Below are 23,690 nucleotides of genomic sequence, written 5' to 3' on the forward strand. Positions count from 1 at the left end.
CCTCATTATGTAGAAAGTTACTGAATTTCTGATTCAGAGTAGATCCTGGAAAGCATCCCCCCCACATGGTTCTCTTCATTTTATAATGTTTGGAGAAGAGTATTTCTGTGTGCATCATTTCACATAGCGCTCAGTGGATTTGACTGGCAGAATTCTTTTTCTGACATTTATATATAGCCTATAGCTGTATCTATATGAATACTTACAATGACAACTGTTATTATCATTATAATATTGTTATGTTTTTTTTCAACCCCGACAGAATAATCATAATTCACAGTCTGTGATCTATTTGACACCATATCATCGAAATCCATATTCCAGCGTTATCAATTTTCTATTATCATTTTACCTTGAATTGCAATGGCCTATATAAAGCTCTCTGAACTTATGAATTCTGGGTTTGGTAGCCTAGCAACAGCCTCTGACCCATGCAAGGGAAAGAGAAAAAAAATTGAAAGGCTGACATGCAGGCTTTAAACCCGTAAAGGTTTTCAGCGGATGTAATCTTTGAGTATTTTGTGTAATTGCTTGTGAAGTGTGTGTGTGTCTGTGTGTGTGTGTGTGCGTGTGCGTGTGTGTGTGTGTTGAAGAGACTGGTATTGTCATGCATTTCCGCTGACAGCTGAAATAAGAAATGTAACAAACTTTCCACATAAATTTAAGAATATAATACTGTGGATTTTTTTCATTAACCAGTATTATGTGTATTATTATTGTATCTGCTAAGATACATAAAGGGAGGTTTTCTTTTGATTGCCTTTAATGCACACTGACACTTATATCATAATGTGTTAACTTTTCCCGTTTTCTATTTCTTGTTGTAAATAGTAAATCTATGTAGTTTGTTTTAGAGGCCTGACAGTATTTCTGTATCAACCAAAGATAATTTATGGAAGGGACAAACAAAATTCAACTCTGAATTTGACAGGTTAAATTTGTGATTTAATATTTAATCCCATTTAATCTTCAAGACAAAATACAAAAGATACGAGGCTATCTGCTGAATGTTGGGTATTATCTTTTTTAACATCATTAGAATTTAAAGACAAAACTTTATATATCGTGACTCAAAGGCTTCCTGTGGTAGAGCTTATTGTTATTGTGCTGAAATTCATTTGTGCTGGAGAAAGAGTAAAGGTGAATCAGATTCATTGGGGAGCGAGTTTATGACCTGCTGCTGGAATGAACCCTCTCTTATCTGAATGCTCTCTGTTTTTGCAGGACTCTGTGGACAGCAGGCTGCTCCAAGGAGCCCACCTCACCAACTGGCTCCAAAAGAGTCTTCATCACTTCAAAATTACGGGTAAGATAACAGGAATCCTCTCTGGCGCACGATCACACGCTCACATCACGATGCTAACGATTTGTAAACACACTTGAACTTGAACTATTCATTCACTGCTTTCAAATAAGGAGCAGATAAACCTGTTTGTTTTGAAGAGCGAAACCTCACACAATCCCGACTGTGCATTAAAAGAAGAGATATTTTAAAAATACATTTCATTAGGGGTGAGGTTGACACACCTCTTCCTCTCAGCAGCTGTATAATGTGTGATCCAAACTATTAGATCCGACACGGGGCAGCCACTTACTGTAAATATGAATTCCTTTGTCCATGTTTTTTTTTTTTGTATCCTTAAGGATACAGGTAGGAGGGACGAGGGCTTTGACCTGATGTGTGTGCAAGGTGTGCTCATGTGGAAAGACTGCTAGGGTGGCAAAGTCCCTCACACCTCTAATTCCCTCTTTTTGGCCCTCTGTGCCCCCCCTCCAAATTCTTACTTTTCTGTTGTCTGCATTGTGTCCACACCTTTCACCTCCATCCACACACACTCACAGAAACATCTCTTTTTTGAGTTTGTTTCAGACACTTTCTGTATTTCTTTTTTTCTTTTTTTAGTTTGGGGGAAAAGTCTCAAGATGCAACTCAACACCTCTGTGAATTTTGCTTCAGTTCTCCAGGGACACATGTAGTGTAGCACAGACTGGTGGGGGAAAAAAACTACATTTCTTTCCCTATATCGTTTCTAATGTCAGCTTTTTTTCCCCTCATAGTAACGGAACATTACTATTATACCAGATATCCTTTTACATTTTATTGTAGAAGATCTTTGGCTGGTTTTATCCAGCTAATCACCGTATATATGTTATCATAAACTAGTATCCACGGACACATTTGGCACAAGTCATCACTTTACTCTGCTAACAAGTCGGCAAAACCTTGCATGCTGTGTGTTTTTGTGAAAGCATATAACGTTGAAGATGATGGAGGGCCCAAACCAGAAGTACGTGACTCACTCATTTTCCTCCCAGCTTCCCCTTCAGTGTTGAGTGACACGACTAAAGATTAGCTTTTGCTATCCTAACAGCTGCTATAGCGGGCCATCAAGGCCGAGGACGCTGCTCAGCTCGTGCATGTTCAGCCTCCTGCGGAGAACAAAGTAGACAAAATGATGGAGGCGGCGATGGAAAGCGGAGGAGAGGGAGATGAAGCCCCTTCCGCCGAGATTGAGGTCCGTCATCGGGGAGAAACAGAAGAAGTGATTTTTTCTTTTTATTTCCCTCCAGGGTTAGATGAGCGTTCTGTGACATTGGCCCAGTTCTATATCAGCATGCCCCCCCCCTCCCCCAGAGAAGAGTTTGAGAATCAGACAAGGGAAGATCAGAGGAGATTTCACAGCCTGTGGCTATCCTCCTCCATCGCGTTCGACCACCTCTTAAACCTCTTTCGCTTTGCTTCAACTCGATGAGGGCTGCCGGTCTACTTAGTCAATATCATATCCACAAACTAGATAAATCGATGCAAACAAGCTTTGGTTGGACTCGGGCTTTAGAAGTGGAGGCATAGCTACAGGCAAACTTTGACGCAGAGACACATCAATCCAGGAGTGACAGTCTGCACGTCCTCTTTATATTCATAACTGCAATTAAGTGCTACAGCGCATGGCGGTCTGCATTCACACCTTGTTTCACCCTTACAGGAAACCATATACAGCGTGCGCCCTCGCTACAATTGTTGCTATAGGAAGCCGGAGGATGTGCGATTTCACACATAGCAGTGTTTCTTCCACAGCTGAGCACACTCATGTATATGGAAAGACTTGCAGAGAGGGAAGCAGTAATCCGCTCATTTACAGCACCTCAGATCCTGTCTGCCATCTCTCTCTCTTATTCTCTCATACTCCCTCTGTCAAGCACACAAACACACATACCTCGGTGTACCGTATCTCCTCCCTCCTCAGTCGCCCCCTCCGCCCACCCTCACCTCCCCCCCCATCCCCCCTTTTCCATCCCCATTCGGGCTCATCTTGCCATCACCTCTCCAGCTCCGCCACCCCAGAGAAACCAATTCAGACTGCTGCTCCACACCGTCATGGCATGTTGGCCAAGGGAGATGGAGTCCTTTCAGGTTCTCTGCTACAACCTCCCTCCTCTCTTTTCTCCCTCCTCCCCCGTCGCTGCCCCCTCGCTGCTTCTCAACATTTCCTCAACACGCCTGGTGTATCAGCAGGGTAGCAAGGCAGCACGATAGGACTGCTCCTGAGAATCTGCTGGAGTTATTCTGCACATTATGTGACCTTTTAAAGTTTCTACAAAATTGCGCGTGGGCGTCGTGTTTTATGATTCCACTCCGAGCCCGCCTTTGCATGGCGATACTGTCAGATTAATGAGAGTATCTGAAACAAATGAAGACTGCATTATGTGTTTAAACACACTGATTGTGAGATTTATCAGTAATGGGTTATCTTTAATGGCAAAACCAAACACCCACCGCCCACCCATGGCTTCTTAAAGTTGGCAATCTGCATTTAACAGCCCACTGTTGCTGGGATTCTTTTTTTTAACCAGGCTTTCTGGATTTGTATGCATAAACTGTGCGGCTTGGCTGTTCTTAAAAGTTGATTTAAATTATACCCTCTGCATTATGCGGCTTGGTAGGAAATAAATCTCTTCAAATGAATACACTGGGTGGAGGGAGGTTGTGAAAAGAAGTGAATGTGTGTGTATGTGTGTGTGTGGGGGGGTTGGCACTGAGTGTAGAGTGGTGGCGTATGTTAACATAAATTAAAGTCTATGTGCAGAGGGGCTCAGAGAAGGAACGAGAGAAGGGAATGTGAAAGTGAGAAAAACAGAACTGAGATTGAGGAACAGAAAAGAGTCGAATAAACTCGTGAGATTTGTGCACAAGTTTTACAGTAGTGGGACTCTACACACGTGCACTTCAGCAAATAAGTTTTCTTAGCTAATTAATTAGCAGCGGTGTTAGTTGCTTTACTTCATTAGTAAGTTAACTATTGTTTTTCTTTGCCTCCTTAAAGCACTGAGGCCTCTGGCATCTTAATGCGCGCTGGCTGAATGGCGAGGTGGCTGTATTAAACGTTGGTGGTGGCAGTGATGGTGGGGTGCAGCAGGGTGGTGACAAACAGAGTGCAGGAGGGAGGGGTGGTTGGGCGGTGGTGGTGGTGGTTGGGGTGGTGGGTGGGGGGCAGGGGGGGTGTCCACTGAAAGGGAGCAGGCTGCAGAGTGAATGGGAAATGGGGGAGAAAGAGGGAGATTGGGGGGGGGGGGGCAAAGGAGGGAGGGAAGGGGGGCATTAGCGGCGGAGGCAGGTTGGGGGGGGGGGGGTTGGGGTGACGGTGGGGGCCTCCATTGGTTCAATGCAACGGCCGGAGCAGCTGTGAAAAGAGGTCTACCCTTTTTCCCACGCCCAGCGCGACGCAGAAACCCTGCTTCAGTCTGCCAGGGTCAAGTCACATCTCTAATATATACACTGGGCCTGTGGACTCGCACAATGCATATGCACAGCTCATTTATTTTATGTATGCACACAGACAGACACACACTTGTGTGCGCACAGCAAGTAGACAGCCTCTCAGACAGAGACAGAGGTGGGGGCCGCCGCAGTAAGAGAGAGAGAGTATTATGACACTGATTTCTGTCCCATTGGCACCATTGTTTCGTCTTGGATCCTGTAAATTAACAAGCTGTAAGTGACGTGCCTGAGCACGCACACACACGCACACACAGCTGCCATCCCTGTCATTTGAATTTTAGTTTGTCACTCTGGAAAAAATAGCTTGAATATTAAACATTTAGAGGAAGATTCGTGGGGACTTAAAAAAAAACAACAACTACACAACTCTTTCTTCCACTTGATCCTGTATTTTTCTCACTTGGTGGTTGTCATGTTAGACTTTCAAGAACATCTGAAAGTCCTCTTCGTGCACTTGGACCAGTGTGTCTTCACTGTACACACCAACAGCTGTGTCGTGCCGCCACATCTCAGCCCCTTTCTTCTCCTCAGACGTGTAGCTACGTCTCAACCACCATTTACAAACTAAAATCATATTCCAGTGAGGGGGATGTAAATGCTTTGTCCTGGTGCCCCCCACCCCCACCCCCACCCAGCCTACACCCCGTCTTCACCCCCACCCCCACCCCCAGCCCAGTGCCAGATGCCCTGCTGCATTGTGTGGGTACTGGGGGCAGACAGGCAGGCAGCCCCCTTCCTCTGTCTTTCTCCCTCTCTGTGCACCATGATGTCACCCTGCTTGTCTGTCTGTCTGTCCGTCAAGGCCGTGACAGGAACTCAAGTGTGGGAAGGAAAAGTGTTCAGGGTGGGAAGGGGGGGGGGGGGGGGGGGGGGGTGGTTGTGGAGGTTCAAGGAGGGGTTGTGGGGTTTGGAGAGTTTTTTTTTTTGGATGGTAGAGTGTGGGGGTTTTGTGTATTGAGAGGAGAGTGTCTGGCCTGAGAGGTCAGCGATTGGACTTGAGCATGGAAAGAGTGTGTGTTCCTTCAGGGAGGGGGCTCTCCTAGCAACTCTGAAGAGAAGGGGAATTTAGATGAGTCTGTTGGTCTGTGTCCTCCAATAATTCAGTCTAAACGTGTGGGTTTGTGTCACAAAGGGGACAAAAGCACCTGTTTTCATTTTCCTCTATTTGTTCATTAGGGATGCCATCAAGTCGACAACTGTGCACAGATGTAGTTAAGTCAAGACATTTATATAGTTGAACTATTACACCCAGCACAGTGTATAGTCTGAAACATCCAAGACATTTATAAGAGTAATTTGCTCTCATTGAATGAATTTATCCGAAATCCGATTTTGGTGAAGTTGCGTGATAGATGAAGCTGAGTCTCGGCAGTTAAATTACAAATATTTTCTTTTTTTTTGTTTTTAAATGTGGGAGATATGGGCAAATTTAGTTCCAACACCCTGGCTGACTCTTGGACCTGTTCCAGGACTTCCTGTAGGTGTTTCATTATAAGAATTTAATCTCATCCTATTCAGATTAATATTGTAATAGAGTCAAACTGTAGAGTCAAACAGTTTTTGAAAGACTAAATGAATATAAAGGAAACATTCAGTTATGTTTGTTACCAGCGTAGGTGGCATCAGCGAGCCCAAAGATCCCTTCAAGGTATAATAATAGTAATAATACAATAATTTAAAAATATAAATCCATCTGTATTAGAATAATAAATTCTGTCTGATATGGTTTTTGCCCCCAAAAAGTCAAAATGACTTGTTTCAAAATTCTCAAGATTATATTTACTTTTCCACCTGCCTTGAAAAGAAATGAATTTATTTAAGTGCAAGTTGATAAAACATAAAAATAAAAGTGTTTTTGTGGAGAGGAACTTTGGAAGATGTTTTGGTGTAATATTGCATCATTCACTCCCTCGAAGCAGATCCTTGTTCCAGCTCCCTGTCACAGTTATTATCCACAGAAATTATAACAGTCCAGTTCTGGATATTTGAAAGCTTTGTAGGCAGCTAACAATTATGAAGATCCTCTGGCCCTTTTAAAAGTCATGCTAGCATTTTAAAAATGCATCATTATCAATTTCAACAATGAGGCTGTTTTTCCAGATTTCCTGAAATGACTTTATGGAGAATGAAGATTTTCATCTGACAGCAGTAATGTGCTGTGTACAGCCCAACAGCAAACACAGACAACAGGCACCTTTTTTTTTTAACCAGTAAACATTTACCAGGACACAGACACATGCCTTTGTCATTCATCCTCTCTCTATCTGGACTCCTGCCTTTGTATTTCTTCCACCTCTTTGCTCTTTCCATCTTTTGCTTTAATATGTTCTCCCTCACATACCCCTTTCCCACCCTCTCTCTCTTTCTCTCTCTCTCACTTTGGCTGTGTGAAGAGGTGATAGCATTGTGAGACAATGGGAAAGACTCACTTAATTAGCTGGACGAGAAGATGCATTGTGGCAATTACTGAGCACAAAGGGAGGGGAAGGTATGGCTGTAATGTGCAGCTGTGTGTGTTTGCCTGGCCGTTGTAGCCTGGAGTACAGGCAGGCCTTTATAGGGGAGAGTGAAAGCAGTAACAATGGAAGACAGGATGTACTCCACATGTAGAGCCATTTCCAGTCCTTTTACAAACTGGGACAATAGCCGCTACAGTCTCTTAAAGGCTGGAATTGCAGAAAGTGTATTCTCTCAATGGCCGGAGTTACAATTTTACAGGTGTGGCGGCTTTGTGCAAACTAACTTTCCAGCTACTTCTTTATAGTTGTGTTGAGTTGTTATTGGCGCTACTTTCCAATAAGGCATGCTGTATAGCCAAATGATTTTATGAACGTTAATGAACCACTCTTTTTCAGACTAGTTATACAGTATGTAATAGGCTACTAATAACAACTAGGGATTTTTATAATAATTGTTTTTATCATGGCTTAATTACATGATTAACTTATTACTCATTTTAGTGTATAGAATATCAGGAAGACTGCAGAGAAAAATCATGTGTTCACAAAGCCTCTACCCCAAGCAGTGACTGTCCAATCATAGTTTAGCAACCGTAACTATAGGTTTAGCTACAGTATATGGGTCCAGGCCCTCTTTGGGTCTGTTTCAACAACAGTATTCTGCATTTGAAGTGTTTCCGTGAAGTGGGAATGTATGTAGTGAATTAAATAGTGAGGTCCTTATTTTAAAATGAGTTCACCATAATTAATTTACAGAAATTTACTATAACTGGCTCATGGAGCCAACGTTAGCTAAAAACGTCATAAATGACTTAATTATTTCAGTCGACACAAATATGAAACACTTAATTTTGTGTATCTCTGCCTGAAATCACATGGTCATTGTTTAAAAAAAATATTAAGAATTGCGAGTGGAAAATTTATCGCTGTTGTCACTGTTTACGATGTTTTCATGAATAGAATAAGCTACACAGTCAACCACAGTGATTAACAGAGGCGATTTATTATAACAGAAGACCAATAAAAGCAACACATTAACGTTTAAGAAGCTTTTTGACATTTACACTACACAGCTAAATGCTGAACCAGCCGTTTCAGTTTCAGATCAGTTTTGTTGAGGCTGGTGTTAATCCCCTCGTCCTTTAAGCTGCTGTAGCTCTGTTCAAGTGACTTGTCCACTACTTATTTTGCTGGAAAAGTTGTTTAAACTGTGCCTTCTGTGAGCCTGGACCAGTAATGTGCAAGTTTAACCTGGTTGGTGAACACAACAGTGACTAATTTTCTAATTTCTCCTTGTTGTGTTCTTCCATCCATCCATCCTCCTCATTTCTATTCCTGATTGTCCTGTTGCTGCATACCAAACTGGACATGCTACCTTCTATTTCTGATTGGCTCTGAGTGGGCTGCTGCCTAGTGCCACTGTGTGTGTGTGTGTGTGTGTGTGTGTGTGTGTGTGTGTGTGTGTGTGTGTTAGTGCGGAGTTGGGTCTGGCGAAGAGCATCCTCCTCTAGTGGAGTGGCCTGAGGGGATTTCTTTCATGAAGTCAGATAACATCCAGGCGACCCCCTCTTCCCTTTTTTATAAGAGTTCTTTAACCTTGATAAATGAAGTAGAGGCGGGAAGTAGTGAGGGAGGGAGGGCGGGAGGAAAAAGTTGCGCGCTGTGTTGGGGGATGAGGGTGTGATGGAGGGAGGAGAGATGGAGAAAGGGAGAGAGCGAGGGAGAGACACCAACTCCCCGGCCGACTTGCTCTCAGGATCAATAACGTTCGGAGAGCTGCTGAGCACTTCTGTCTGGCAGCTCTACCATAGGGGATGGAAGGAATGGAGAAGGGAGGGAGGGAGGAGGGTGGGGGGGGCAAGTCGGAGGGAGGGAAAGCAAGAAAAGGAGTGTTGAGAAAGCCTCTCTATCTCCTTCTTGTCACCCTTTTTTGCAAAGAGAGGGAATCAAGGCAGACAGCGATGTAAAGATGGAAGGATGAACGGATGGAGAGGAGCAGGGATGGAGGGTGGAGGGGAGCTTAGACCAGCACACCTATCCAGCTGAACCGTGCCACCCACCTGCCTGCCTGCTTGCCCGCCAGGAAAAAACACACGCACACACACACACACACACACACACACACACACACTGAGGTCTCCTTTTTACGAAGCCACAAGGTTACAGAGTGTCGATACAAACGCGCACAGCCCCCCGACAAATGGGATTTGGCATGTTCAATCAACAGTGCTGCCAAATCCCTGTTGTTAAGTGTTGCAGAGCCATATCTGTCTGCAGTGGGCCTGAGCTATGCTACCTGAGCCTGCTAACTGTCCCCTAAATATCCTCTATTAAAGTCCCCAGTAATAGAATTATCATCTACATTTGTCATTGGACTTGAGTAGGTGTGTGTGCGGAGGCATAAATAGGGAACAGTGTGGAGTTTTCAAATTGTGCAGCGGTTATAAAAAGAAAAAAAAAAGCCTGTGATTGACTCCTCCACTTGTGCCTCGAGGTCATGAACACCTGAGCTTTCTTCTCCTTTCTTTTCTCCCTCCTCTACTTGATTTCCTTGCTGGGCGTTTAAGTCGCCACTCTCCCTCCTCTGGCCATCACTCCTGGCCTTTTTCTTGTCCTCTGTTAGACCTGATCCTTTCATCTTCTTCCCCCTAATCCTGTGCTAGAGAAGCCTTCTCTTCACCCCTCCTCTGCTTCCCATTGCTCTCCTTTTAATGCCATGCCTCTTCTTATTTTAGCGTATCCCTCTGCTCCTAGCATGGCTTTTTCCTCCTTTCTCTTTTCACTCTTTATCCTCCCTTTTATCATCTCATCCTTTACCTCTTCTCGGCCTCTCTCTGTCTTCTGCATCACCCTTCCTCCTCCTCCTCTCTTACTTTCTCCTGTTCCTTAATTAAGTTAGTGATCAGTTGACTGCCCCTAGCATTGGTAGAGAGCAGGTTGGTCCTCCCATATCAGGAGGGGGGAACATTGTCTGTGCTGGTTGACCAGTGTAATCCCTCAACCAGGGACAAAGGGCAGTACCCTCACTACCTCAGCCACCCCTGAAGGGCATTAGCCCCCTGACGAGAGCCGTGCCCTAGCTTGCCCCTGCCTGCCTGACAACCCAGCATCACACCGCTGGCCCTTTCCTTATCTGTGGAGGCCAGTTAGACTACAGACTGCTGAGAGTGAATGTCAATGATGAGGAATAGAGCTGTAAGTGTGTGTAGGTATGAGCATTTCTGCTCTTTGATGTTTTTTTAAGGGAGTTTACAGTAGATGCACCTGTGGTGGGTGAAGAGCTTTTTGCCTTTAGACTTCACAGAATCAAAGTTCACATATCAAGTTGTTCTTTATTCATGGAGGTGTGCATTTACTGGATCGCACAATTCATATTTCCACCACCGCACGCGCACACACACACACACACACACACACACACACACACATACGCACACGCTCATAAAGGAACACACACAGAGGCACATCTGTTGTAATAATATCATGAAGTCCTATTCAAACCTCTACACAACCCCACATACCTTTCTCTTCTCTCTCTCTCTCTCTCTCTCTCTCACGCACACACACATTCACACAGGGAATGAGTAGGTAAGGTTGCTATGGGAACGGTTGGTCAGAGTTTACCAGAGGGGAAACAAACAAAGTACTGTTCATGAAAGCCGGTTGTTCTGTGCAGAAGGAGCAGTGATACTCTGTGCGCGTGCAAATGTGGGTTGTTGTGTGTAATGTCTAGTGAGTAAGTGATTAGGTGCATGTGTATGTAACTGTGCACGAAGCATCCTTTTATATCCTTGTCCTTTTCAATGCCCTACTGCTGCTACAGATCTGCTATAGGCCTATACGTTGCAGTGCCATCGTAAAATGTCTCTGTGACTGCAGCCTCTGAAGGAACTGGATTTGATTTCATATGGCAAAACAGTCTTGCTTTGTGTATGTGATGTGACCAAGTATCAGTTAATGGTTTTGTTTACATGAGATAAAATACAGTTGATGCCCTACTTTTCTTGATCCCAGGAGGATGTTGATGACAAAATTCAAAAATCCAAAAATGTTTGATTTACTTTAAAGTTCAGACAAAGAAAAAACACATTTTAGCATAAACAAGTAAATGATTGGATTTATGACTTGAATCCATCATAGAAATCACAAGTTTATTTTCTTTTGAATCAACTAATAGATTTATTGACATGTGACACAGCTGTAGGCTACATGATACACATTCATTCCCCAGCCTCCTCTCATGTAGTCCTCTGATGTCCATATTATCATAATGAGTCTGTAGCATGGTGTGGAGTTAAATGTTTAGCAGTGCACATTCATTTCTTTAATGGTAAAATTTAAAGGTGCAAAATATATATAAGGAATGTGACTTGAACTTCCACTGAAGCCACAAAAAATGAAGCCATAAGAAAACATCATATTTATACAAGTGGGACAGGCTGTGATGTTCCTCAAATGAAAACGTGAAAAAAAGTTAAACACCATATTGACATCGCTCTCCTCTCCTCTCCTCTCCTCTCCTCTCCTCTCCTCTCCTCTCCTCTCCTCTCCTCTCCTCTCTGGGAAAGTAGGTATCGTGGTAGTTAGATGTCACCTCCTCCAAGTCACAAACAGCAGCAACCTCCGCATTTCTCATTTTCTCATGTCATTCCCCCTTTCTCCACTCTTCCCCACTCTCCTTATTTGGAGGTGTATGAACAAAATGCATCTACTCTCTAAAGCACCATAGAAACCTGCTGCGATTTTTCCCACAAAATGCCACCATTCCTTCCTCGCTCCATCTGTGCTCCCACCCTCTTTAATGCCTCTTTAGCCCTGCACTTGGCTGCTTGAGTAATATTTATTGCGCAGTCTCTTTTAGTCTCTTCTCTTTTTTTATTTTTCCACTGAAACAAACAAGTCCAATGCCATGGGGCAAAAATACCCCCAACGCCACCACCTCTGCCGCCCCTCCCCACCTTCTCCGCCCCCTGTTCCCTTTGCCTTCTCTCCTTCAGCGGTGACAGATAGACAAACGTACTGTTCTCTCTCTTCTTTGCCTTTCACCTCTCAAACCTCCCTCCATCCATCCTGCCGGACGGGTACAATGCAGGCGCTCTATCCTGCGGCAGGGAGAATGCAGCCCTGAACTAACAATATCACCAAGGCTGCCTGAATGCCACCGAGTCCCATTGTGCTCTGTCAGAGGGGAGTTAACACCCATGTCTGAGCCCAATGAATAGTATTATTGTGTCTGAGACATGCACCGCACCCCCGGTCCCCATCCATGTCCCCCTAACTCAACTTGCCCCCCCTTTCCCAAACTTGCTTCTCTTGTCCCAACAGTGTAACCCCCCACACCACTCTCACCCCCTTCGCTCTTTATTTAACAGACAGCTCTAACTTCCAAAGCCTTGCCGGCCCACCGACTCTAAACCTTCGCACTTTACTTCTCTATTCCCCTGGCAGTCGGCCCGTGGGTTTTAGTCTCTTTTTCAGGCCTGCGGAGGGGTGGAGAGAGGTGGACAGAGGGGCTGTCAGAGCTCTGTGGTGGCTGCGGCGAGGACATTTTTTGAGATCGTGTGGTTGGTGCTGCGCGCTGCAATGTGGGGTGGTGGGGGTTGAATTTGGCCATGGCCCTTTCTCTGTTGAGGAACACAATGGGACCATGAATCCTCAAAGAAATGCCCCCCCCCCCTCCCCAACTGCTATTATCATAAGAAGAGGGCTGCTGAACCCATTTGAATAATTTTAGATGATACAAAAGCTGAGATGTTTTCTTTGACAAAGTTTCTATAGAGCACCACTGGTCTGGCCAAAACATTTCCATTCCTTCACACTGACACTGGTGCAGAGAGAAGGGTGAGGGGAAAGGTGGTTTGAAATATCCTGTCAGTTTTAAATGTTGCTTTCTTTATTTATCACCATTAAGGGCAAATAAATATGAAACTCAGTGCGCTTGTGCTGCTAAGGGAGAGCAAAAGAAAACCTTTCCTGTAAATATTTTTAATGTATTCTATTGATGCAGTGGTGATTTTTATAATGGGCCCACTCTTGCTATATTTTGCTATCTGCAGCACATCAGAATCTAATAGCTGAGAGTACCTTTGGCAGGCAGTATCTCTCTGCCTGACACACTTAACTCTCAAGCCTCCAGTCCCTGCAGTTTCTGCTCTCTAAGGTTAGCAGGTTCATATTACCAACTGAGAGAGAATGCCAGAAACCTCACCCCTGACTTCTCGCTGATCAAAGACCAGGATTGACATTCAGAGTGGGTAAAATGCTGAAAGTTAAGATTAACTTGTTTTTTCCTCCATCTCTGTCTCTGGTTGTTTGTGTACAGCAGGAAGAAGAAGAAGAGGAGGAGGAGGAGGAGGAGGAGGAGGCAGCGGAGGACGAAAAAGAGAAGCAGAGTGGGTGGAAGAATGGAAGGAGAGAAGGATAGAAGCAGTTCGAGGAGGTGGTTGGAAGCGGGTGAACCCGGAGCAGGTGAACACAGCTGTGGATTGCCATGGGCTCTCTGGCTGCCTTCCTCCTGTGGCCCCGGTGCTGCATTCAGGGGTCCCGGGGAGCCGACAGAGGCCAGCCAACGCTGCGGCAGAGTGGGCAGGCTAGGCCAGCCAAGCCAGGAGAGAGGCAGGTGAGGCGGGTGAGCCGAGCTCTCATCCCCGCCGGCTAGGAGCCTCCACGGCAGAGCGGAGCAGCGTGGAGCAGCAGAAATCAATACAGAGGAGAGAGGCTAGCAGAGGTTGCCCAGCACCGCCTGCAGGCCTCGGAGCCCAGGGACCAACCACCACCACTGCTCCCAGCTCCTCTCTCCATTTCTCTTTCTATCTTTCTCCAACAGTCCCAGCACCAGCCAGGGCCAGGGCCCTAACCTTGCAACCACCCCACACGCAGTGTGTGTGTCAGTATGTGCACATGTGAGTGTGTGTGTGTGTGAAACGGAAAGAAAAAGGGAGAGGGAAGAGACATAGAGAGAGTCTTTGTGTGTGGTTCAGCCGGAGGGGATTTTGCTGCGTCCAACACCACTTGATAAAACTTTGTCAGAGAGACGTGGAGACAGCAAGGGAGGGAGAAAAAAGCATAAGAAGAGTAAGACAGCACGTCGAAGGTCTCTTTTCTTCCAGCTCACTCCCTCTTATTACTCATTCCACCTTAACTGTTTGAATAAGGATCCATCTGAGATGATACACTGGACGTTTCCTGCTCGGTCCCACTCCTGAGCACGTAGCACACAACATAAGATCTCATGAGCTGGGATAAAAGGACAATTTGAACTTTTTCTCTCATCCACTGTATCAGACACAACCTGTCTTTTTGCCTTAGATTTTCTTCCCCTCACTACAGCGGCTCCCATCAGAGGATATGGCAGTACAGTATTGATCTATAAGGTGGAAGAGAGGAAGGCGGGCCCGGGCTTTCATACCTCTCTCTCTGTATGTGTGTGGAAATAGCACCTGAAGTCCACTTACTGCTGTGCAGCAGGGATCCCATGGCAGCACAAGTGAATGGCTGCTAATTGAATGAGAGATGAAAAGGACAGTAGTGCACCTGTTCAGTGCCCTCCTCCTCCTGTCTGATACTACTTGGTTTTTCATCTGACTTTTTTTCTCCTTCACATTTACAAAAGTCCTTCCCCACACAAAGAAACTCACTCTTTAGATGTTTTGACAAAATTGCTGGCGACTTAAGAAAATTGGCCAAATCCTCAGGAATGAAAGTAACCCGGCTCGACATCAGTGTAGAGGTGAAATCCGTTCAGAAGAAAGCGGAGAGAAGAAACTTGAATTCAAAGTGGTCTTGCCATAAGACATGTCTGCGTGGACTTTGAAGGACATTACAGGACAGATGGACCGTTTGCCAAATGTGAAAACGTCCAGCGGCTACAACGGGACCGATGGCTCTTGGTGAGTATAATGTTATAATTTAATTAATCATTTTGAGATAAATAACACCAATTACATTAATATGAGTAATAGTTTTTTACACAAGGAGAGTAATGGATATAAGAGCTATTTCCCCTCAGAGTAATGCTGTTAGGATAAGATATCGTCCCTGCTCAGAGGTGCATGTGTGTTTTTTAAAGTGAACACAGACACATTGTGTCGTTGATCTCCTCAGTCGGCTCTCAACAGGAGCCGTGGGCTGTGATCATACTGTCACCGACTGTTGGAGGAGTTGGTTGTTGTTGCCTGTACCAGGGAGGGTATTAAAGCACGATTACCCCTCGCCTGCCAATCTCCTGGCACACAGAGAGAGAGACTGGCGCTTCTCTAACGCCTCAGCCTGGCAGCGACCCATCCTTACAAAATGGCCGATTCCTGTCTGCCAGCTGTCTCCCTCAGCCAAGATGGCGCTCGGTCGCTTTTTAATGCCCGCTGTTTGCCATCTGCCCTCTAATTGTTAACGGCTATGCAAATATCTTGTAATTGCATTTGCATGTGCTGGATACTTAACCCCTCCTCCTCGGTTGTAAATAATAGCGCCGGCGTCAGAAAGAAAAAAAGGAAACGCAACCCTGCGCGGCTGCTGATTGAATACACAGCAGGAACAATTAGCAAATGAATGTTGCCTGTTGTTGCCCTCCTCTTTACTTCTCTTTAAGATCACCTTATTCTGTATGCAAATCACCGATGCCGTTCTCTTGCTTTTGATGCTAGCTGAAAAATGGAGCGTCACCTCGTCTTTCTCTCGGTGACTCATTCGGAGACGCTCATGTGTCTTCTCATTGTGCCATATGTGACATCTGTGGTTGGCTGCATTACCAGGGTACCCTGCCCTCCTCTGACAAGCAAAGCCCACACTGTAAAGGAGAACAGGAGCGAGGGAGAGGCATAACATAATGACCTCATTAGCATGCTCAGCACTCCCTGCTATAGGCCCTGGTGCGCTGCTGCGCCGTGGGACCCACCGGTGTACGCCCTTCTCACAGCACTCAGCATGCAACATTGTGTTCTCCCCACACAATGCAGCGCTTCATACAGGCTTTATTACGCCTTGTCAAAGCGCAGGGGGATCAGGGGTATCAGTGCAGAAGCAGCAGGATACAGGCTGTGTACGTGGAACAGGAGATGTATTGGTGCTTTATGGTCTTAATGTGGTGTTAGCTGTGCTGATGGATCCTCTGTTGCAACTGTTGTGCATTGACATGTGTGTGTTTATGTTTGTGTGTGTTTGTGCAAGTGTCCGTTTCATTGTGAAGTCCCGTGGCATTCGTGGCTGTTTTCACCTGTCAGTGCTAATTACTGCAGAGAGCATTTTGGTGAATTGCCTGTGTCCCGGAAATGGGGTATCATCCACTCTGAGGACTTGCTGTATGGTATCTGTTGTCGATCTGTAGTGGTGTAGCCTTGAACTTCACAACAAGGACTGGAGGATGGCACACTCACACAAACACACAAATGGTCTCGCTCCCTCAGGAAGAACCCATCACAGAGAGATCCAAAGTGCACATTAATGCTTTTTTTTTGTTCAGTAACACACAGGTTTTTAGCCATCAATGACACAGTCACAAAAAAGAGTTGCATTACTTCATTACTTTCCACATTTTAAATGAAATCATATTTTTCTTCCTGGAGAAATGATGATTGTTCCCGCTCTTATTGCGTATTCATTTATTTCACCAAACCTCCACTTGCACATGTGACATTGCCTCTTTATTCACACATGCTTCATTATGAATTTATAAAAAGTTACTGTAATTGAATTACTCTATATTTTAAAGTTGTGTGGTAACCATGCTGTCAATAAGCAAACCACAAAAGGCTGGTTCACCCCTGCTATTGTCCTTTTTTAAAGCAGTTTTAAACAAGCCTCTCAGTCTGATCAGCCCATAGTGACACTATAGCTGAGCAGTTTTTAATGTAAGAGCCAACATGAGCTGCAATATGTGTATAGAGGCAGCGGTAATCCAGAGGTCATTCATTTGTCAATTTATTTATGTGTATTCATTTGGACATTTTTTTCCAACTTAGTGAATCTTATAGAAATTACAGTTCAGGTTGTGGTGGAAATAAATAATATTGTTGAGCTCCAAAATGTTTAAATATGTCACTTAATCATGAAAGTGTGTGTGTGCATGTGTGTGCGTTGTGCACTGTAGCAGGGCGGGGTTCTCTTGGTGGCGGGAGAGGGGTGGGGACAGGCAGGAAGGTGGGTGTTAAGTCTTTATATAAAAAGAAAAAGAAAGAGTAGTTGGACTAAATCATGGGGGAGGGGGGCGGGGTTGTTAAACCAGGGTAGGGCCGTTTTATTCTTCATTTGCATATTCAAAACAAAGAGAGGGACCATATGCTTTATGAAGCACCAGATGAACATAAAACCCGATCAAGTATGCTTGTCAGTCGCCATAGCTGTTACATATGCGCTCATGCACACATACTGTGAGCACCCACACACTCACATGGTAATCCATATCGCAGGAGTATGAATGTGTCCATTCACACCACATCCTGCAGAAAGCTTTTCTGCTAATGGCATGTTATAGCCATGTGTGTTAGAGTCCTGCTGCACGGCTTATTTAATTACATAAATGATGGACATTTACATCATATAAGATTTGTATAACTCTCTACATTAGGTATCTTCATGTATATTTTATGTTCACCGATTCCGATAGCGGCATGATTAAAATCATTATTTAGTTAAGAGTGAAATATAAGCTGAACACATGCTGCAGTTTAATTAGATTATGTAAATCTGGTATTTTGGGCTGTATTTTTTAAAATCATTTTTGTGCCATGAATGTGGACCGTTCATTTGTGTGTAGGATCGTCTTCCAGTGCGCTGCAGCTTCTCTCATTCAGCCTCGCCCCCAGCTTTTTATTTGCGTAGGTATTGATGGAATGTGTTCCACCCACTGAAGTAATAGTTGCTGAAAGCATTAACAGCCATGGCTCAATTCATCCTGGCCCGTTCCACGTGTCTTTCCTCCTTTCTTGTAACCAAACAAATACGTAACCCGTTCTTTCTCGGACTAACTCATCATTCGAATGAAAATAGAAATTTAAATTAGAAGTGTGTGGAAAATATATTACAAGGGGTCAAATGTTAGTGAGCTTTTTCAGGCAATTTTGTCATGTAAATTCACTATTTAAAATGCAACGTGACAGTTATTTGCTCAAATGATCAGAAATGCTCATGAGCACTTGATTTTTCCAGTTTGTACACATCCATGTGTGGGGATGAAATCCATGAAGAAGTTCCATTTTAGACATACAAATTATAATAACACTGACAAAGATTATTTCCGACATAACAAGGGATGTAGTATTCTGAGTTTTTTCAGAATTAAGGAACCAATTTGTTAAAATGATTGTTTTTCAGTCATTTAAGACCTTTTTTCCGCTTTGGTGTGTAATAGCACCATTTTATTTGGCAAAATGCACTCGGCAAACCAAAATAAATTCATTTCAATGATACTCAAGCAAATTCCTTATGTGAAACTACCCTCCTTAGGAAGTAATTCCTGAGTCAAGTGTTGCTGCTGCTGCTGCTGCTGTTTCCTCAGAGCTGCAACGCTGAGCCCCAAGTCTGATTATAGACTCAGGCATTTATCCAAGTCACTGATTATGTCATTTCAACAGGCTGCAAACACTCAGACGGGCTAGACAGCTCTGAGGGGAGAATTATGAAGCCAGAGTGGAATGGAGGCTGTATGAAAAGGAAATGAAAATGGAGTAGTACTGTATGTGTGATTAAACTGCCTGCTCACCGGCGAAAGGCCACGCTGGTGTAGCACAGGCCTGAGATTTGGCCGTAATGAAAATGTGAAGGTGGAGGGGTTTGAACCCACTGAATGACGTTTACGAGCTCACCACGCTCGCACAACCTCTCACATACATTATAGTGTATGTATGTGTTCTGGCCGAATGGTTTATAGTGGGGGGGGGGCACTGAGAGAGAGTGCAGTTGCAATTTTAGACAAAAAGCAGGGGAGAATAATATTGTGTGCAAAGAAAAAGCTCCTGAATTAAAACAAACAAAAAAACAGACTAATGTTTAGCAGGTAATCAATACAAATGACTGAAAATCTTGGAAATAATTGTTGCCCTCAGAAACAGACAGACAGACAGACAGGACCATGGCGGATGAATATTCATCTGCAGCATTCAGATGAAGACGCAGCCTCCCAGTCATCAAGCGTGGGAACGGGCTAAATGATGAGACGACGAGGGGTCTGTGCAGCGGAGGGGGGGTTGTGGTTAGTTCATGGCCAGACGCCCCAGCTGCACTGACTTCCATTCAGAAACAGGTTAGGAAGGACCTCAGGGGTCAAGGTCAGTGGTGTGTGTGGGGGGTGGGAGGGGGTATCAATACAGGGAAGAGAGCTGGTGTGTGTGTGTGTGTGTGTGTGTCTGACTGGCTGGCTGACTTGTCTGTAAGCTGCCTCTGTGTTTGCTTATTTTATAAGCTGCTTCTTATTGCTTCGCTCCAGGGACAACTTGAGCTGAGAAGCAAAGGAACCCAACCCCCCTTCAGTCAGCCTCTGGCCGGTCTCCAGCCGGCCCGCAGCCAAATCCAGCCAGAAATCAGTCCTGCAGCCCAGTCAACCCCCTGGTCAAACAACCCCCCAACCAAACACAGTCAAACCTAGTCAGACACTTTGACAGCCCCCCCACCCCTCCACCCCTTGTCTGTCTCAGTCTGCTGCCTCCTGTAATTTAACATGTCGGCTCAGGGTTCATCGTATGTGCACACCACAATGAGAAATGTATGTCATTCATTACATGTACCTGTTTCAAAAGCTTCAGCTAAGATCTATGCGGAAAAAAAACAACATTTAAAATGATCACATTTGAAATTTTAGATCAAACATCTGTTCCGATGCACTGTGCTGTGTCTTAGTCCGGACCATTTTCTGATTCCATATGCTGCCGCCGTGTGTCACATTTCCTTGATGAAGCCGCCCATCAATAGCAATCCTCTTTGTGGCTGAAACGCAGTTGGTCACTGTATCATTGCCATTTCATCAAATCATCAGAGAGAGCGAGTGCGTGAGCTTGCGTCACATATAACGTTACGCCACTTTGAAATAAACAGTGTACTAAGCCCTTTAAGAGGAGGGACTGCGGGACACGAGGAGGAGAGGAGGAGAAAGAGGGGGATGTGGAGGGAGATGAGGAAAAGAGAGGACAGAGGAGGAGTGGAGAAAAGGGGGAGAAATGGAGAGAGGAGCAGCACACAGGCACAAGCTAACCCACCCTGCGGTAGCCTGCTTCCATTCTTCATCGGGGGACTTATGCTTCATTAGACTGTCTGAAAGAAAGAGCCGCTTTCCCTCATCACCTCAATAGACTAGTCCTCCTTCTCTTCCACAGCCTGGAGGCTTCTCCTACAAAAACCCACCTCCCTTACCCCCTGTTTTGCCTCCTCATTTCTGCTCCGATCTCCTAATCGTCTCAACTCGCGCTGAAATCAAGCTTAGTAACGGCAGTTTTGTGAGCCCCCCCTCTCACCAACCCCCCACCTCCTCCTCCTCCTCCTCCTATCATCCTCCGATCCCCACCAGCTCCCCTTCTCTGCGCATTCACTCACCTTGGTCAGACACACCACCCACCCACTGCTTAAATCCCTATCAGCATGTCAAGTAAATGTCTGCCCAGCTGGGGTTGACACACATACACACACACCACACACACACATATGCACTCACACCCATGCTGAAATATAAATGCACTGCACACACAATCTTTTGCTTGCTTCTGGGGTTTAGCCTTCCTCCCTGCTGACCCTTTTCACCCGTGTTTTGCTCTCTTCCCCTTCTCGCTGCTTCTCTTTCTCCCTCTGCCTCTCCTCAGGCACTGATCTGACAGGATGGTTTGACTAGTTGACTATATCTGCAAGAGGTTTATCACAGGGCTTCACCGTGCTCCTTCTGTTGCCTACCTGTTTTTTTTTCTCAAAATTAAAGTGCTTTCTCGAAAAGCTGCTCTCTACCTTTGGTCATGCTCACCTTTACATCCCATCCATTTGATTAAAAGCTTGGTGGAATCCTATCCTCTAAATTTGTTACAGTAAAATCTAGTCAGTTTATCTACTAATACAATCTGCAGCTGAAATATCTGTGCTCTGTGTTAAGAAATAAGGTCTCATATCTGCAGTATTTTGAAGTCACTCCACTACCGAATATCCTTGCTGGGAAGGTTTTTTTTTTTTTTTTTAAAGGAGGCAAAAAAAATCACCCAGGAGCATTCTTTAACACAAGTTTTCTTATTTTCTCCACTGAGTTTTTTTTTTGGGGGGGGAAGAAAAATGATGTTTACGATATCCTTGCATTATCTACACCAGTTATAACATCATTTTTTAACCAAAAAAAAAAGCATCTCACAGCATCTCATGATAAAGTAAGATTACATTGTGATTATGATATTCATTATATTAGATTTACCTGTCAGAGAAAAGGTTTTTTGTCTTTGTCTCTTATTGCATATCTGTCCACAACTGTGTTTATTATAATGTCTCATTTAAGGCAACACTTAAAACTCTAAACTGTCACAAACTTATTCTTGATCTAATCTCCAATCTCCTCACGAGCTGTGAAAATGATTTGCGTACTCGTTTCTATCCTCTGTGTTATTTCCCTGCATGTGTCTCCCGTTCATACACTGCTGATATCATTAACATAAAGGGACACAGGAAGCACTGTGTCCCAGCAGAAAAAAAACCCCCACACAGCTTCCCTGTTTCTTCCTAGAATAAAGTGTCCGTCTCCCGTTTTTATTCCCTCCCTCTCCTCTGAACCAATTTCAGTCATTACTCTGATTTTTGGGGACAATGACGAGCACGGTCTATTCTCAGCAGTGCCTCTGTCAACTTAGCACAATCTTTATGTAAATGTATTCAGATGCATTCTCAGCCCCGTAGACCATCATCCCTGCTGGGTGGCGGCGGAGGCTGTGCAGTCACATTTTCTCCTGTTGCAGGCTAGCAGGCTTGAAAAAAAAAAAAAAAAAACGTGCACCAGCGTCTGGTGAAGCACACGGCGAGGTGGACCCCTGCCATCGCGCCTGAGAAACCCCTATTAAACTCTATGTTTATATTGGGGCTGTGATTTACCTATGTGGGTTTTCTTGCCTTTAGGCATGTGTACCTCCTGTGTCGTATTGCTTTTTCATCAGGCACGCAGCAGACAGCAACAGAATAGTGAGGACGGGGTCCTTCCGAGATGCGAAGGGGAGGGGAACGAGAGAGCGGGACGAGGAGATGTGTGTGTGTGTGTGTGTGTGTGTGTGTGTGTGTGTGTGCATGCATGCATTTTCATCTTAGTGGGTGCTCCTCTCTGGAGCCCAGTGCTCTGCTCATATTGAGATATTTCCTGAGCAAGTCGACGCAATTATGCACGCACACACACACACACACACGGTTCCTTTGTGTACAGCTGTTCTCCTCAGCTCTGGTTCATCTCTAATGTTCTGAACTTGACTCTCAGCAAGTTCATTGTTATTCATTTCACTGTCATCCTGAGCGCCCTGTGAGACTGACTAAGTCTCCAGTCCAGGTTTCCCAGGCAGGGCTGCGTTTGTCATACACACACACAAACACACACAAACCTATTGTTTCAGCACAAGGATGTCTGTAGTCCTCTGGGTAAATGTGTATGCTGACTGTATCAGAGGACACTGAGACGGTGCAGTTTGTCAATGACCTTGTTCTGCTGCAGCCAACTACTGCAAAGTTCACTTCTCAGGTGAAGAGATAGAGCGGGAGCAGATGTACCAATTCTTTGTGTGGGATTATATTGTCTTTATTGGCGAGGCATGGATTTGAAATATTAAAATATAAACCGATTTAACCAAATCCGCACTAAAAATGCGTTTGGTTCTTACAAGGCCTCTAGCTCATCCCTTCACCTCCAGGTTTGGTGCAAATTGGTTCAGTACTTTATGCTGACAAATAAACAGACAAGGATAAAAACTTAACCTCCTTGACAGAGGTAATAATAATACTACAATCATGATTTGTAGTATTAATAATTGGATGAGTGTAGTCACAAATCGAGACTTTATGCTGCCACAAATTGTTAAATATCAGTAAGAGTTATGAAATGAAAACAACTGCAGCAATCTTTATTAATATTGAAGGTAAAATTTAACTTATCATGACCGTCGTCTTTTATCTGACTTAAATATGAAAACTGGGGTTTGAATGAATTTTGTTTAAAGGTGTACAGAAAAGAAAATAGAATTTAAGCCCACTCTGGGTCATAAAATGAGTGTAATAACTCATCTATCAGACGATGTAGGCCAAACTTTGTGCAAAATTCTATTTTTGAGTAAATCCGGGATGAAAGTGTGTATTTTTTTTTTTGCATTGGATAATGCAGGCACACGGATTATACGTCAGCCTGTACACGATTCACCAGCCACTGATATTGGATCCGTCATCCGTCATTCAAACGTCTGAGCTCGGGCTCACCCCAAGCTTTGAATATCCCGCCCGCTCAATAACGACCAATCAAATTCGTTTTCCTT

At 44.6% G+C, this 23,690-nt stretch overlaps 1 long non-coding RNA gene across 3 annotated transcripts in view; it reads left to right on the forward strand.

The window, feature by feature from the left end:
• The window catches only part of LOC146988504 (uncharacterized), a 38,110-nt gene that overhangs the window by 9,596 nt on the left and 4,824 nt on the right, over positions 1–23,690 (forward strand). For 2 of the 3 annotated variants that reach the window (XR_015035701.1, XR_015035703.1), the window contains exons 2-3: positions 1,225–1,306; positions 13,559–15,125. This is a non-coding gene — a long non-coding RNA (uncharacterized LOC146988504). The remainder of the gene's footprint in view (positions 1–1,224; positions 1,307–13,558; positions 15,126–23,690) is intronic. The other variant, XR_015035702.1, reaches the window with a different exon arrangement.

Source organism: Trachurus japonicus, chromosome 4 (assembly GCF_045865225.1).
Source record: "Trachurus japonicus isolate A0001 chromosome 4, Traja_1.0".
Taxonomy (NCBI): domain Eukaryota; kingdom Metazoa; phylum Chordata; class Actinopteri; order Carangiformes; family Carangidae; genus Trachurus; species Trachurus japonicus.